The 14,838-nt window shown below is 46.3% G+C and overlaps 2 non-coding genes across 2 annotated transcripts; both read left to right on the top strand.

The window, feature by feature from the left end:
• Positions 1–7,267: 7,267 nt before the first annotated feature.
• TRNAW-CCA (transfer RNA tryptophan (anticodon CCA)) lies at positions 7,268–7,339 on the top strand. The gene has a single exon. It is a non-coding gene; the product is annotated as a tRNA-Trp (tRNA).
• A 1,305-nt stretch (positions 7,340–8,644) lies between these two features.
• On the top strand, positions 8,645–8,716 carry TRNAW-CCA (transfer RNA tryptophan (anticodon CCA)). The gene has a single exon. It is a non-coding gene; the product is annotated as a tRNA-Trp (tRNA).
• Positions 8,717–14,838: the final 6,122 nt, after the last annotated feature.

Raw genomic sequence — 14,838 nt, 5'->3', positions numbered from 1 at the left:
CATCTGTCTCATTTGGTAGCAGCCAAATCCAGTTCAATTTGATATTTGGAAATGAATTAATCCTCCTCGATTTGCCATGTTTACTGACTTGGAAACCTGAGACTCTTCTACATCACCCTTGTTATTTGGAGTAACATCCACTCGTTAACAAATAAATAATAAAACAAGAACAGCCATAGATTTTAAAAATAGTTCCCCATTGATGGGGTGGTATGATAGCCATGTTCAAATATATAAAAGAATGTCATATAGAGGAGGGTGAAAGGTTTTCTGCTGCTCCAGAGAAGCGGACACGGAGCAATGGATTCAAACTACAAGAAAGAAAATTCCACCTAAACATCAGGAAGAACTTCCTGACAGTAAGAGCTGTTCGGCAGTGTAATTTACTGCCAAGAAGTGTGGTGGAGTCTCCTTCTTTGGAGGTCTTTAAGCAGAGGCTTGACAGGCATATGTCAAGAATGCTTTGATGGTGTTTCCTGCTTGGCAGGGGGTTGGACTGGATGGCCCTTGTGGTCTCTTCCAACTCTATGATTCTATGATGACTCTGAGTTTAAATTATTTTCTAGTAGGATCAGTAATGTTCAATCTGACTGAAATTTATCAAATAGCTCATACTTCATTCTGTCTTTTACATTTTTATCTCTTGCATGCAGAGAGAGAGAGAGAGAGAGAGAGAGAGAGAGAGAGAGAGAGAGAGAGAGAGAGAGAGAGGGAGATGTGAAAATGACAAACTGAAGTGGTGCATGACAGCCTTGGCCCATATTGCACATATTAAGGCTACGTGTGGAGTAGGGAAATGGGTGATAAAAATACCAGTGTGTAAATAAGAAAATGATGCCCCACAGAATCATCTGCCCACTGATATACCCAGCAAGGAGTACAGCACAGCCAGACCATGTGATATGCAGCTGCACGGTCATTGATGACATGCCACGACTGTAGAGCAGTAATTGGTTAAATAGGCAAAACAAAACTAATTAAAGGTAACTGCAATGAAGAGGAATTAGAGAGATTAATCTCTTTAAAGCTGTCGTCGGCTTAAAATAAGTGTTGAACTTCCACTACAGCAAAATTGGTGTGTTTTAGTGAAGAGGCACAGAGAAAGTGGGTTGTGTGAGAGAGAAAACATTTATTGTAATCCCAAACCTACATACATAGGAATGAGCCCACAAACTCAATGGGACTTAATTCTGAATAGATGTGTCCGGTGCTTTTTTTTTCTGGGGGTATGTAGGGGTACGCATATCCCTAAACATTTTGTGAATCTAAGTTTGGCCTCATTGAGGGGCAGTATTTCAATATGAATAGGAAAATGAGAGTACCCCTAAACATTTTTTAAAGAAAAGAAACACTGGATGTGTCTAAGGTTGCAGTGTTTATAATTTTTATCTCAAAACCAAATATAACCAATTCAAAAGAAACTGAGTTAAGGAAATCTCCCTCTCTCTCCCCCTCCCCACCTCTGTGTTGTGTTGTGAATTGTTGTGTTGCATTGCAACACAGTGTTCTTTATGACAATTAAATAAAGATGACTATACTTTCTTTAGAGGTAATTCTGTCATGCTGTGTTACAGTTTTAGCCAAGCACATTTTTTCAGCAATAACCTAGCATATTGTGGAAAATATAGAAGTTCTGCAATAATAAACCATTTAAAGACAAACACTTCTGAAATGGAAAACAGCTGATTTCAAAGACAATGAAGTCATCCTAACCTACTGGCTTTGACTCCCTATATATACCCTTAAAGAAGAACAACAAAGCAATACACTTCAAGCCTCCGTTATGGACAGAGGTTCTGAATAATCTAACAATATTCAAGTTACCCAGTCTCGTATCTGAGACATCCAACATACAAGATTTGGCATTTGATGCTTGGCAGCCTTTGTTATCCAATATTTGATAGCTGATCATTGACACCTGACATTTGTCAGCTAAACTTATTTGACAATACCTGACCTTTGATGTCCAGATTCATTTCATATTTTTGACTTTCAGTATTTAATCGTTTCTATGATCAGGAGTATTTGTGAAGTTCTATACAAAATGTGTTCAATAAAAAACTCAAGACTATTGCACTCAAATGAACTAAGGGCCATAGTTTGTCACGCTAACCTGAGCTCCTTCATCCCACCTGCTGTCTTTATGTCATCTTACCCTACATCAGGCCCCAATAAATAAAAATAATCTTTAAATTAAAAAAAAAAAGATCTAGGACTGCTTACATCACATTCAGTTAAAATAGCATCCTAAAAATACACCCCACCTTACAACAAAAAATAAAATAGCAGACAATCCAAACTATATCCCACATTTCTTCTGAGGAACTCCAGCTGGCTTTCCCCATTTTGTGGAACAGCATTCCTGCTGAAATATGACAACTACCCATGAATTCTACTTTCCAGGAAAAGTCTCAGGCTGAAATATTCATTTTTATATATATAAAAAGCCTATTTTCAGCTTGTACTGTTTTGGAAAGTATTTTAGCTGTTTCAATGGTATTCCTGTATATCTTGAGACATATATTTCTTTGTCCCAACCAGGTTTTACTGATGGTCTTACTTTAACTATCTCTGGCAGCCTAATAAGCAGCCTAATAAGCAGCAAGGACTCTCCGTCAGTTTTATGTAAGTTTATTTACAAGAAAAACACACCCAGAGCCTGGCGTTCCACCTGCTTTCATTAACCTTAGTTGTTCATCTGACTCATCATCCTTCCTCCAACAGGAAGGACACCAAAATCCCGCCTTTCTTCTCCTTCTCTTCTTTTGCTTTCTGAGGTTCTCTAACCTCCTCATTCTGGGACTGCACAGCTGGCCTGTCTCTTCCCCAGAAGACACAGCTTCCGATTCTGGCTTATCTGCTGGTTGCCTGGCAATGCTTTGGCCAACTCCCAGCTCTACCTCTCCTTGGGAGCTAACAGTGTCTTGCCTGGGAAGGAGGGGGGCCAGGCTGTCTTCTCTAAACTCGGACAGACAGCTCCCAGCTGCAGAGTCGGCCCTTGCTTGCTTAGCTCAATTTCTGAGGTCAGTTCTTCTGCTGTGCCCTAATTCACTGAGGGTTTCTTACCCATTGGGTACCCTCACTTAGTTTAGCTGGCCAGTTTCTGGGGTGTGGGTGCTATCGCATGCTGACAGCTTCTTTGAACCACAAGTGAGAGCTGAGTGCATAGTGGGGATCAAGGGTGGATAAACTACCCCAGAAGGAGCACAATGTGTCCCCCATCAGAGGTGCTACCCCTCCCCTAATACCACTTATGTAAAAGGTGATTCATAAATATAACTACAGTAACTACAAGAATAATAGATTGCTTCTATTTTTATCTTCAGAATGACCCTAGCCCAAGGTCACCTAATAAGCTTCATAGCTGAATTGGGATTTCAGTTGTGTTTTCCCAAGTCCTAGCCCATCATTTTAGCCAGCCCACTGCACTAGCTCTCCCCCAAGGCTCCTCTCCTTTCCTTTGACATTTTCTCTGATTCTGCCTCCAATTATACTTGCATATTTCTTCCTGAAATTTGCTTTCAGTTTTCCCTTTTCTCTCAGGACACCATGCATAATACTCATAAGCTGTGTTTACAAAAAAGCTTTTACAAGCAAGAGGGATGATTAATGCCCTTAAATTTGCATTGAAATCAGGGCCTTCTCTCTTTTCCTGTTGTTGCCCTCCACCCCCAGATTTGTCTGGATCTCAGATGTGAACAGCTGCAACGGAACATTGATTCCTTACTGATTTACATTTTAAAAAAATAGGCTGTAAAAAAGTGAAATGAAATGAAAGTATATAGTTCTGCTGTTTACAGTACACTCACCCCTAGTGGCTTACAGGCCTAAGATAATTCCTTTTTAAAATCAAAATCATGTGCTGATGGACTGGGTTGGGCATTGGGGAAATCCTTTGTCTTGGATGGAGGGGAGGTTTTAGTCTCTGCCTGCCCCTCCAAACACTGGGGTATCCCATTAAAGGGATCTGGGGTGTGTGGTCATGTCCACGGGGCCAGGACCAAGGTCTCTCCCCCAGATGGTGGTCCCTGTGGGGGGTCACCCTATTTGCTGTAAGTCTGAGGAACGCCCCCGTCTGGTGGGCAGGCCAGAAGTATTTTGATTGCTCAATGCCCAAGCCAAACCTCTTTCACCTGTATTCAATAAAGTTGTGGCCTGTTTTGATCTAAACCAGTCTATGTGGTCCTTTATTTGTCTGCAGGTTGGAGTCTGGGGAGCATGATGCCTGAACCCGCAAATAGGATTTAAGCACCGGTAAAACAAGCAATAATCAGACTAGATTAAGACTGGTGCTGCGCTATGTTTCAGGGTTGGCATACCTAGAAAAACATAGACTTTTATGCATCACTCTGGTTGAAGCTATTTTTGTTTGCGGATTTAATAAGGTAGCTTGTTTCCATTTTTCCAAGAGTTATTAAACCGCACATGCTCACCGTATTCTTTGTAGTCAATGAAAGTTTATGTATTCATACGTGTGTCAGTCTTGAAGATACCTCCAGGCATATTTTCTGATACCTTATTTCATGCATTCCTGTCAGGGGGACTCCATACAGGGAGCCTCCCCCCATCATCCTGACCAACACTTCGCCCAGCGACAGTGCTAGCAGCGGCTCAGGGGGAAGTGGAATGGAGGAGAGAAGGCTCAGTGAGGCATCTGAGCCCTGGCGACGCTCTGGGGAACAGACGGTGGAGGAAAGGCTCAGCGATGTATCAGAGCCCCTGCACCACTCTGACCAACTAGGGGAGGAGGGACGGCTCAGGGAGGCGTCGGAGCCCAGGCACTGCTCCAGCCGGCAAAGGGAAGAAGGGGCACCGCTCCTTCCGGCGCCCGAATTGAGGCACGCGCCCAAATGCAGGGCGAGGGGGCGGCATTTCAGGGTGCCCAGGTTATTATGCTGGCCCCGAAGCAGACGGGCGCCATTGCCGGGTTCTGAGAGTGACTAGGAGGTCATGTTTTCTGCTATCTCTGCACTGTAAATAGTATGCACAATACAACCTTTAAAGACACAACGGACTGGAGCGTCTTTACTCGGGAGTAGCCACAACAACTCCCCGACAGCAACCTGGCAATCTTTGCGGCTACTCCTGAGTAAAGACGCTCCAGTCCGTGCTTGGCACGCGTCGCGCTGCTGCTTTTAAAATCTTACTCACAATTACCCTTCAAATTGATTGGGCAACTGGCCCTGGGTAATTGTGGTGCCACCCTGGCATGATGGTAATGACTCCTCCCATGCCAGGGTGTGGGGGAGTGGCTTCAGGGCCTGCCCACAACCAGGACCATCCATTAAGATGATCCCACTTAGGACCCCTCCCATCATTCCTAGTTTTAAATTCACTGCCATTTTAAATTAAGGAGTCTTTCATTCTGTATTTTAAGAGGGTTTTGTCAATGCGGTGAAAGTAAAGGTTGCTTGGTGAGCCACCTGAGATACCTTTATTTAGCATTATTAAATTTTAAAGTGGGCATCTCATTGTCCACCTTGGCCTTTGAAGATGGTTCATCCCCTCACTGATCCCCTGCCAGCCACAAGTTTAACTAGCACCTGTAACCTCCAGGCAAGCGAAGGCACAAACCAGCTGGCAGGCTTATTTGCACAGTAATGAGTCCTGTCTACTTGCCTGCAGTGGATTGATTGAGGGAAAGAGATTTCCTTCCAGTACTGCTGGTTAAATGTGATTGACAAAGCAGTGTGATACATGCTTCAGTTTCCAATCCTCTCCACCACTCCCATATCTCCAGAAGATCTATATTCTAAACAAAGAAGGGGGGGGGAGAGATATTTTTTCTGAGAACAAGTGAAATTTATAGAACAAGTGGGAAATCAGTTGTTGTGCATGGTTTTTGCATTACTTCTACTGCAAAATAGAAAAGATTGATGTCAGGCAGTTGCCTTCACTGTATGGTTTTCCGTACCTGCCAAATACTGTTTTTGTTTAAGCAAGTCTATCCAGACATGCACATTTGACATACATTTTAATATGCTATTTTATTTTGTAATGTATATCTGTAGAATGGCTGGTTTTATTTTGAAAAAGAATTAAGCTAACTTGTTCTTAATATTGAATGTTATTAATGATTTTTCTGCATACATTTTATGTAAGTCACATAGAAGTTTTGATGATTAAGCCGGTCTATCACTTGGTATCCAGAGGTAGAAGGAGTCTTTTTTTCAGCACGAGAGACAGTGGTGAAAAGGATACCACACCTGATTTCAGACTGGCTGGATTGAGCCTTTAGCTGCTCGATTTCTCGCCGATTCAAGGCTTCACAGCCACCTGAGAGTCTACATCTCAACTTGCAAAGGGGACAGAAAAAGTCAGAATGCTGACCCTATTGTGATTTGAACACACAACCTTCTGATCTGGAGTCAGACGTGCTGCCATTGCGCCACAAGGTCATTGACAGTTTTAAACTCTGGTGGAAGGTACGGTACTCCTAGGGCTGTCTGCTACCATCAGTTGCAGGGCCAGAAATGACACTGCCTTGAGTGGGTTGGCAGCAGGGGACCATGAGGTGCAGTGGATATTCTAGACTGCAAGGCATTGAATAACTAAGTTTTAGTTCTGCTAGAGTAACATAAAAAAGGTAAAGGGGCCCCTGACCATCAGGTCCAGTCGTGTCTGACTCTGGGGTTGTGGCCGAGGAAGGAAACGTCGTTTACCTTCCCGCCAGAGCGGTCCCTATTTATCTACTTGCACTTTGATGTGCTTTCGAACTGCTAGGTGGGCAGGAGCTGGGACCGAGCAACAGGAGCTCACCCCGTTGCAGGGATTCGAACTGCCGACCTTCTGATCAGCAAGCCCTAGGTTCTGTGGTTTATCCCACAGCGCCACCTGCATCCCAAATAGGGTTCTTCTTATGATGCAGAGATACACCCTTTGGGAATTTTTGCTGGTTTGGCCTTTTTTCAGTCTCAAGAGACCATAGGAGCCAACCCAATAAAGTATTTGAGGAGGCTGGGCTCCCACAAAGTTAATGGGCATTGCCATTCAAATGGTGTGCATCTCATGTGATCAATTTTGCAGGTTGGGGCTTACCTGCCCCCCCAATATTTTATTGAAGTTGGCAGCCCTGCAAGAGACCAGAAAAGAATATTGGGGGGGGGGGATAGCTCTGGCACAATGCAAACCTGCATTATTTAAATAGCTCAGTACACTTCCCTACTGTTAATTCCCTCAAACCAGTGCCTTTTATGGCTTGACAATTAATGGTTGTGGACATCCACATAAGTACCTTCCACCAAAGTTACAGCCTAAAAGTGTCTCTGACCTTGTGGCGCAATGGTAGCGCGTCTGACTCCAGATCAGAAGGCTGTGTGTTCAAATCACACCAGGGTCAGGATTCTGACTTTTGTTCTGCTCTTCCTCTATTTCCAGTTAAGAGGATGGCAAGGGAATAGTCATGTGGCCTCAGCTCTAGGAAGGGGTGAATCTGTCCATTTTGGTTTTTCTTTGGGCTTTATTGCCTCAACCTTAAGTTCAAGTCACTCCATTTTCCCCACTGGTTTGTAAACTTTTTTTTAAAAAAAGTGAAAATCTGTACAGTATCAATTTTTGTGTGCATTTCCCCTAAGATTTGCATTTTTGCTAGCAATCTTCCCTTATTTAATGCTCTTATGTTCATTAGTTTCATCAATATTTTTGTGTGCACTTTTCCCTAATACAAGCTTTTTTGTATACATGTTTAGGTTAAAGAACTGCTTCACAAAATTCAAAGTCTGCACTTTCAATGACAGCTGTGTTTCACTTCATATACTAGTCTGAGGTGCCCAAATTAAACAGGTTCTCATTAAAATGAAAACTTAATCATTTTATCTCACACCATTTCTTGGCTCAGTGCATAAAGACAACAGCCCACAACACAAAGCAGAGCAGGACTCAAACCCGCAGCCTCCTGATACAGGATTCTTTGTACTACAGCCTCTCTTGCGAGCACAGTCACCCCTCTGCCATGATGTCAGCACAGTAGAAATGAACCTTACATTGTATGCACAAGCACAGCAAATACTGGTCAATTGGTGCAGAATTCAGCAGATGTTTGTTGCCTGTTTCAGGAAAAAGGGACCTTTTGTGGCTATGTGTATTTGACACCATTTGCTGAGCTAGGGCTTGTTTGTGAGTGGATGGAGTATAATTGTGCTTCTGCCTTTTTTATTAATATTATTTTTGCAGTTTTTAGCCACTGTGAATCTACCACTCTGTCTGCTGCCAGCTATTGATCTAAAGTGCTTTTGATTGCGTTAAAGATCCCTGTTTCAAATTTGCCAAAACACTGCCTTTTCTCGCCTGCAGTAGACACCCCCCCCACTATCTTCAGTCATGCATTCAGGTCAGAATAGCAGTGACCTTGTGGCACAACCTTGTGTCTGACACCAGATCAAAAGGCTGTGTGTTTGAATCACATCACGGTCAGCATTCTTACTTTTGCTTCCTCCACCCATTCAGGGCCAGTTGAAATGCAGATGATGGAGAGAATACACAATCTGTTGCAGAAAGGGGGGTCAACTGAACTTAAGATGAGAAAATGAGGACACTGAAATGGAAAAATATGTCAATCCTTACCCAAGCCGGATGTGAAAGCTTTTCCTTCCTCTGACTGGAGGCATCCGGTGCCTTGAAGGAACAGTCTAAAACTGGCACAACCGACCTTGTGGCACAATGGTAGCGCGTCTGACTCCAGATCAGAAGGCTGTGTGTTCGAATCACACCAGGGTCAGCACTTTTACTTTTTCTGCCCACCCACTGTGTTTACTTTTTCTGCCCACCCACTGTCTCAGATGAGATGCAGCTAAGGGCATGGCCCATGACGCTTTAGCATAGTGCAAAAGACAGCAGCACATCTTACAGGCCAGGTAGGATTAGAACTTGCAAATAGGGGTGGGATAAAGAAATCATTCAGTTCACTTTCAAATAATTTGCAATTTCCAAATGAATGTGAAAACCATAACAAAGCTATCATTTGAAACTTGCACTTCTCTGAATGTTGTGATGCAACTCTTCAAGTTTATTTTTTTTTAAAGTTTGTAAGAATGCAGATTATTATGGAAACATACTTGCAAAGATACATATTTTAGGTAAAATGCCATAGAAAAATGATTCTCAAAAATTATATGGATTTTCCTTTTTAAAAAACATAACACAAACTAATGCAGAAATGGGGACAATTGAACTAAGATTGGGAAAAGGAGAAAACAGGGGAACTAAAATGGGCACATCTGTCCATACTGGCATGCAACTTTCTGTTCCAAAGCCAGATGAGAAACCTTTGGTCAGAGGCAGATTTAAGGAAGTGCAACTGGTTTTGTCTCACTGGGCACAGAGCCTCATGAGCACAGCAGGGGGCGTCACAACTATGATGTAAAATGAAAGTTGGGAGGCAGGGAGTGCCATGTTTTGGCACTGCACCACTAGAATTTGAGACCTCAAGGCCTGCTACTACTTTAGTGCCCCTCTCACTGGACTCTTCTATCCTGTGTGTTGACTTCTATGTCCCAGAAGCAGGACATTCCTAGTTCATGCAAGCACACAAAAACTTGGGAAATTTGACTCTTTTGGAGTAGGATATGTTACTCTAGAGCAGTGTTTCTCAACCACTGTTCCGCGGCACACTAGTGTGCCGCGAGACGCTGGCTGGTGTGCCGCGACGTGCGGCGACGAGAAGGGCGATTTGCATTGTCACGTGCCTGGCGGCCGCCAATACACACCACTGACCCGTCGGAAAGCAATATTTCTCCTCCTCTTTCCCAAAGCTCAGTGCAAACGAGCCTGGCGGCCGCCAATACACAACACTAACCCGCCGGAAAGCAATATTTGGCAAGTGTTTCTTACAGTCATAATTATAATATAGGGCGGCACAGAGTTAAATTTTTTAACTTTTTTAATGGTGGTGTGCCTCGTGATTTTTTTCACGGAACAAGTGTGCCGTGGCCCAAAAAAGGTTGAGAAACACTGCTCTAGAGGAGGGACCCAGGTGGCGCTGTGGGTTAAACCACAGAGTCTAGGGCTTGCTGATCAGAATGGTTGGTGGTTTGAATCCCTGCAATGGGGTGAGCTCCTGTTGCTTGGTCCCAGCTCCTGCCCACCTAGCAGTTTGAAAGCACATCAAAGTGCAAGTAGATAAATAGGGACTGCTCCCTATTTATCGTGCGCTGCTCTGGTTCACCAGAAGCAGCTTTGTCATGCTGGCCACATGACCTGGAAGCTGTCTGCGGACAAACGCTGGCTCCCTCGGCCTATAGAGCGAGATGAGCGCCGCAACCCCAGAGTCGGACACGACTGGACCTGATGGTCAGGGGCCCCTTTACCCTTTACCTTTATTTGGCCTACTAGATCAAGACCACATTTAGACCAGCATCTTGTTTTTTACAGATACTTATGGCAAGAGTAAGAGCTGTTTCAACCCAGGTACTCCAAAAAAGGATTACTTGTTACTGTACTTGCTAGGCAACTATCTTCTTCCTGCCTAGCTATATTTGCTCATCAGTTTAAATGCCTTGTGAACACTTTAAATACTTTAGTAGAATTTCCCAATTCCTATTGGAGATGTCATGATATCTTTCCTAAATCCAATTAGTTGCTTCACGCTTAATAGTGCCTCAATATTTAAATGACTGTATCTGACTGGCAGCTGCATGCCTAGTGGAGCACAGCTTGTCAGATAGGGATTGGTTCAGTTCTGGCAGGGAACATTGTATGGACAGGCGAAGTCCCCCCAACTCCAGGCAACTCCTGAGTGGAATAATGACTCAAGACAACATGCTATGGGATTAATATTGACCACAACTTTATTAAGTTTCAGATGTAGGGAGACCTTGGCTCAGCCACTGGGCGTTTATCCTTCCCAGTCCCCGGCCAGGGATCTGGGAGACATCAGGGTTATCCAGAATGTGTGGGGATTGGGCTGGCTCTGGAGAACATATGTTCAAGCAGAGAGCCCACCCCCCCGTTTCGTCCCCGTCACCAGGGAGAGCAATGACAACCTCTCGGCATATGGCCAATGCCTCCCCTCAAGACCCCTTTAACAGGGAACTCTGGGATCAACGCTGCAAGGGGGGGGCATGGGTCACTGCTTCACGCCCCCCCCCATTTAGGAAGATGGAATATGGAAGACCGAATATGGAAGCCTGTTTTATGGAACAAAGAGGTCTTAAAAGGGGTTACTCTGCTTATCACATTACAATAATATGCTAAGTGGGGTTGTTAAAGCATTTGTGTTACATAAACAAACATTGCATATAATCTGTTTATGGCCTAATGCAGTCTTTAATGGACTCAGCTCAATAGGAGGAATACGTTTCACAACAAAACATATTCCGTGGTGAGCTTTCACTTTTGGCTTCGAGGCACGGTGCAGTTTTACTTGGTGCTGTAATTCAGGATTGTGTTGTGTAGCAATGTCCCTCCCTCCCCAGGAAATAAAACACAGGAGAAATAAAACGCAGGACGCAGTGAATTAGATTTAAGTGGGCGAAAGGGCCACAACTTTATTGGTTTCGGATGTTGAGCGGTATTGGCTTAGGCATTGGAACCTAACCGACTATATCCGACTGTAACCCGTGTGTTACAGTCTGGGAGAAATTAACCACCAGAAAGGAGCCCCAATGATGTAAATCCACTGAGACACCTCCTGTGGCCACCGTTGGGGGGTGCCATCAGGCCCTGACCTCCGTAGGCCCAGGACAAAGCAACCGCCCCCGGAACCCCTTTAACGGGGTTAAATCTCCAAATTGCGGGCAGAGGATGACGCAATCTGCCCCCCCCCAATTCTCTTATGCAAATTTCCAATGCCTAACCGCAAAACCAAGTTGTGACGAATTGCCATGAGGTAGGCGAAAAAACCAGTTTGGCTAGCCCAAGTGGAAAAAGTCCTACCCGGCCCCCCGGCCAACCGAGGCGACCGACCGAAATCCACAGCAGCGTCGGCCTAACCTGCCTGACCTGCCTAGCCTAAAGGGCGGGAGGGTGGGTGAACTAATCGCTGTGGGATCCGGGGCGAAAGAGGATGCGTTCCCGCCCCGTCCCAGTTTAAATGGAAGGAAGCCCCGCCCCGGCTGACCCGATTGGCCAGCCTGCTTATGACGTGGCGGGGATTCCCCTCCTCGCGAGAGGGCTGAATCTCAGCCCCATCGCGAGAGTTCCGTCGGGCCAAGCCCACAACCCCACCTCCGTGTAAGCGGAAGTGGTTTTGTGTAGCAATGTCCCTCCCTCCCCAGGAAATAAAACACAGGAGAAATAAAACGCAGGACGCAGTGAATTAGATTTAAGTGGGCGAAAGGGCCACAACTTTATTGGTTTCGGATGTTGAGCGGTATTGGCTTAGGCATTGGAACCTAACCGACTATATCCGACTGTAACCCGTGTGTTACAGTCTGGGAGAAATTAACCACCAGAAAGGAGCCCCAATGATGTAAATCCACTGAGACACCTCCTGTGGCCACCGTTGGGGGGTGCCATCAGGCCCTGACCTCCGTAGGCCCAGGACAAAGCAACCGCCCCCGGAACCCCTTTAACGGGGTTAAATCTCCAAATTGCGGGCAGAGGATGACGCAATCTGCCCCCCCCAATTCTCTTATGCAAATTTCCAATGCCTAACCGCCAATCGAGCCCCAAAGGCTCGCCGCCAATACCCTCACACCCGTAACCAACGCTCCAATCCCCTGACTAGGTCCCCCAACCAAATATCGTTTCCCAGTGGTGATAAATGTACCCCATCCTCCCGATAAAGGGCTGCTTCAGTGCGTTTCAATTCTGGGTGATCAATAATCTGACCGTTAAGGTCCAGCACCCTGCGCATCACAAACGAATTCAGAAGCCTCCTGGATTTGTTCAAAGCTCTAGGGCAGTGGCAGTCACGCCAAACACGCCTCTGCAACAGGCAGGACCACAACAGCGTCATCCCAGGGAAGGAAGCCAGCAACTTATCAAAGTCCTCAAAAATGCTCAATTTCAAGTCCACGGCGTTCCTGTACGCCAAATCATTCTCCCCCAGCTGTATGACCAGCGCGTGGGGGGCCCCAACTGAAGCAGCCCTGGCTTGGATTGCTGGTAAGAGTTCGCTCCAACGCATCCCCCTCCGGGAAATCCACGACACTTTCACATGTTCTGGGAGGCCCAGACCGTTCCCCAGACCCGTTTCAACTGCCCTTTTCTGGGCCCAATGGATGATGCTGTGACCCGCTATCCACACCGAGATGTGGTGCCCACCTGAAAAGGAAAATGACAGGCGGGGATCAGATTGGGGAAAGGCTAAGGGGTGGGGCGCAGGTAGCCCTTGTAAGCGTTAGATTTCCACCTCCCCAGCTCCTGAATCCTTTCGGACGACAAACCCATGTGCATAGCGGAGGTGGCTGCCCCAATACGAAAGGAATGGGCGGAGAATTGGCTGGGTTCCAGGCCACAAGCAGCTATGGCTTTACGTAGAACCCGAGTGAACTGGGCACGCGTGAGTTTAGACTTGTCTTCGTGAACCAACAGAGGGTCAGTGCCAGCTGGCCTCAGGGAAAGGAAACGCCTTAGATCTAGCACCGGGCATGGGCCGTGACTGCCAGTTGCTGGTAGGCGAATGGTGGCACCCAGTCCCCGCTGGTCAGTCTTTGATCGTCGAATTTGCACGACCGCTAAGGAATTGGACAAGGACACATCCTGCATCCTGATCCCCCGGGAGAGACCATTGGGGTGGTCTTCGCACACTACTTCTCCGACCCTTAGGGCTCCAAAAAATGCTAAGGAAAAGGCTGCTGCAAAGAGACTAGATTCGTAGTCGGACCAGCAGAGGACGCGCAGGTGGGTGTGAATTTGACACAGCAGATCAAACGTGATGGGCCTTCTTGAGTCGCGAGCCGGCGGTTGCAACCTACGCCATCCTTCCATGGCCCTGCGAAGATGGAAATTATCGCAGGGGTCCCTGGAGTATAGTGATTTGCAAAAGAATGATATGGCTGCTGTGTGCAAATTAAGCGTTTTCGCTGCACGACCCAGATCCCTGAGGTGAACCACATATTGCATGACCTCCCTTTCTGAAGGGGGGTCAAGCGGTGCGGGAACGGGACCTTTACGTCTGAAACTTAAAAATTCGTTCCACGCGCGCCTATATGAGCTCAACGTGGAGGGGGCAACAGACGCAAATACTCCCTTCAAGATTTCTCGCTCCCAAGGCTCCATAGGGACTCCGGGAATGGCTCTGGCAACTGCTGTGCCTCCGGTGCCAGCGAGCGGAAGCGGTCCATCTGGAAACGAGACAATGCATCCGCGATATCGTTATTTACCCCTGGAACGAACTTTGCTGTGAATTGCATGTTCAATTGTAAGCTGCGCAGCACAAAAGCCCGAAGAAGGGCAGAGACTTTGTTGGAACGGGATGATTGCCGTGAAAGGACACTAACCACCGCCTGGTTGTCGGTCCTAAAGCAGACCCGGCGGTTCCTGAATTCCTCAGCCCACAAGTGCACCGCGGCGACTATTGGAAAGAATTCTAAGAAAGTTAGATCACGTGTGATGTCTGAGTCATGCCAACTTGCTGGCCAGGGCTGAGCGCACCATCTGCCCTTAAAGTAAACACCAAAACCCAGGGAGCCTGCTGCGTCCGACTGCACCTGGAAATCAGAACTCAAACTCAGATTGTCCTGCCAAAGTGACACCCCGTTGAAATGGTCAAGAAAGGTCAGCCAGGCCTCCAGGTCGGCTCTTACCCCCTTGGGCAAGCGGACTCTATGGTATGGCCGCTTGAGACCCACAGTCAGCCTGGCTAGACGACGGCAGAAAGGGCGTCCCGGCGAAATGACCCTGCATGCGAAGTTAAGATGGCCAAGCAGGGATTGAATTTGTTTAAGGGTAACCTTT

This window comes from Zootoca vivipara, chromosome 10 (assembly GCF_963506605.1).
Source record: "Zootoca vivipara chromosome 10, rZooViv1.1, whole genome shotgun sequence".
Classification (NCBI taxonomy): Eukaryota; Metazoa; Chordata; class Lepidosauria; order Squamata; family Lacertidae; genus Zootoca; species Zootoca vivipara.
The sequence above is the reverse complement of the archived record's forward strand: the minus strand, read 5'-3'. Positions and strand labels throughout refer to the sequence as shown.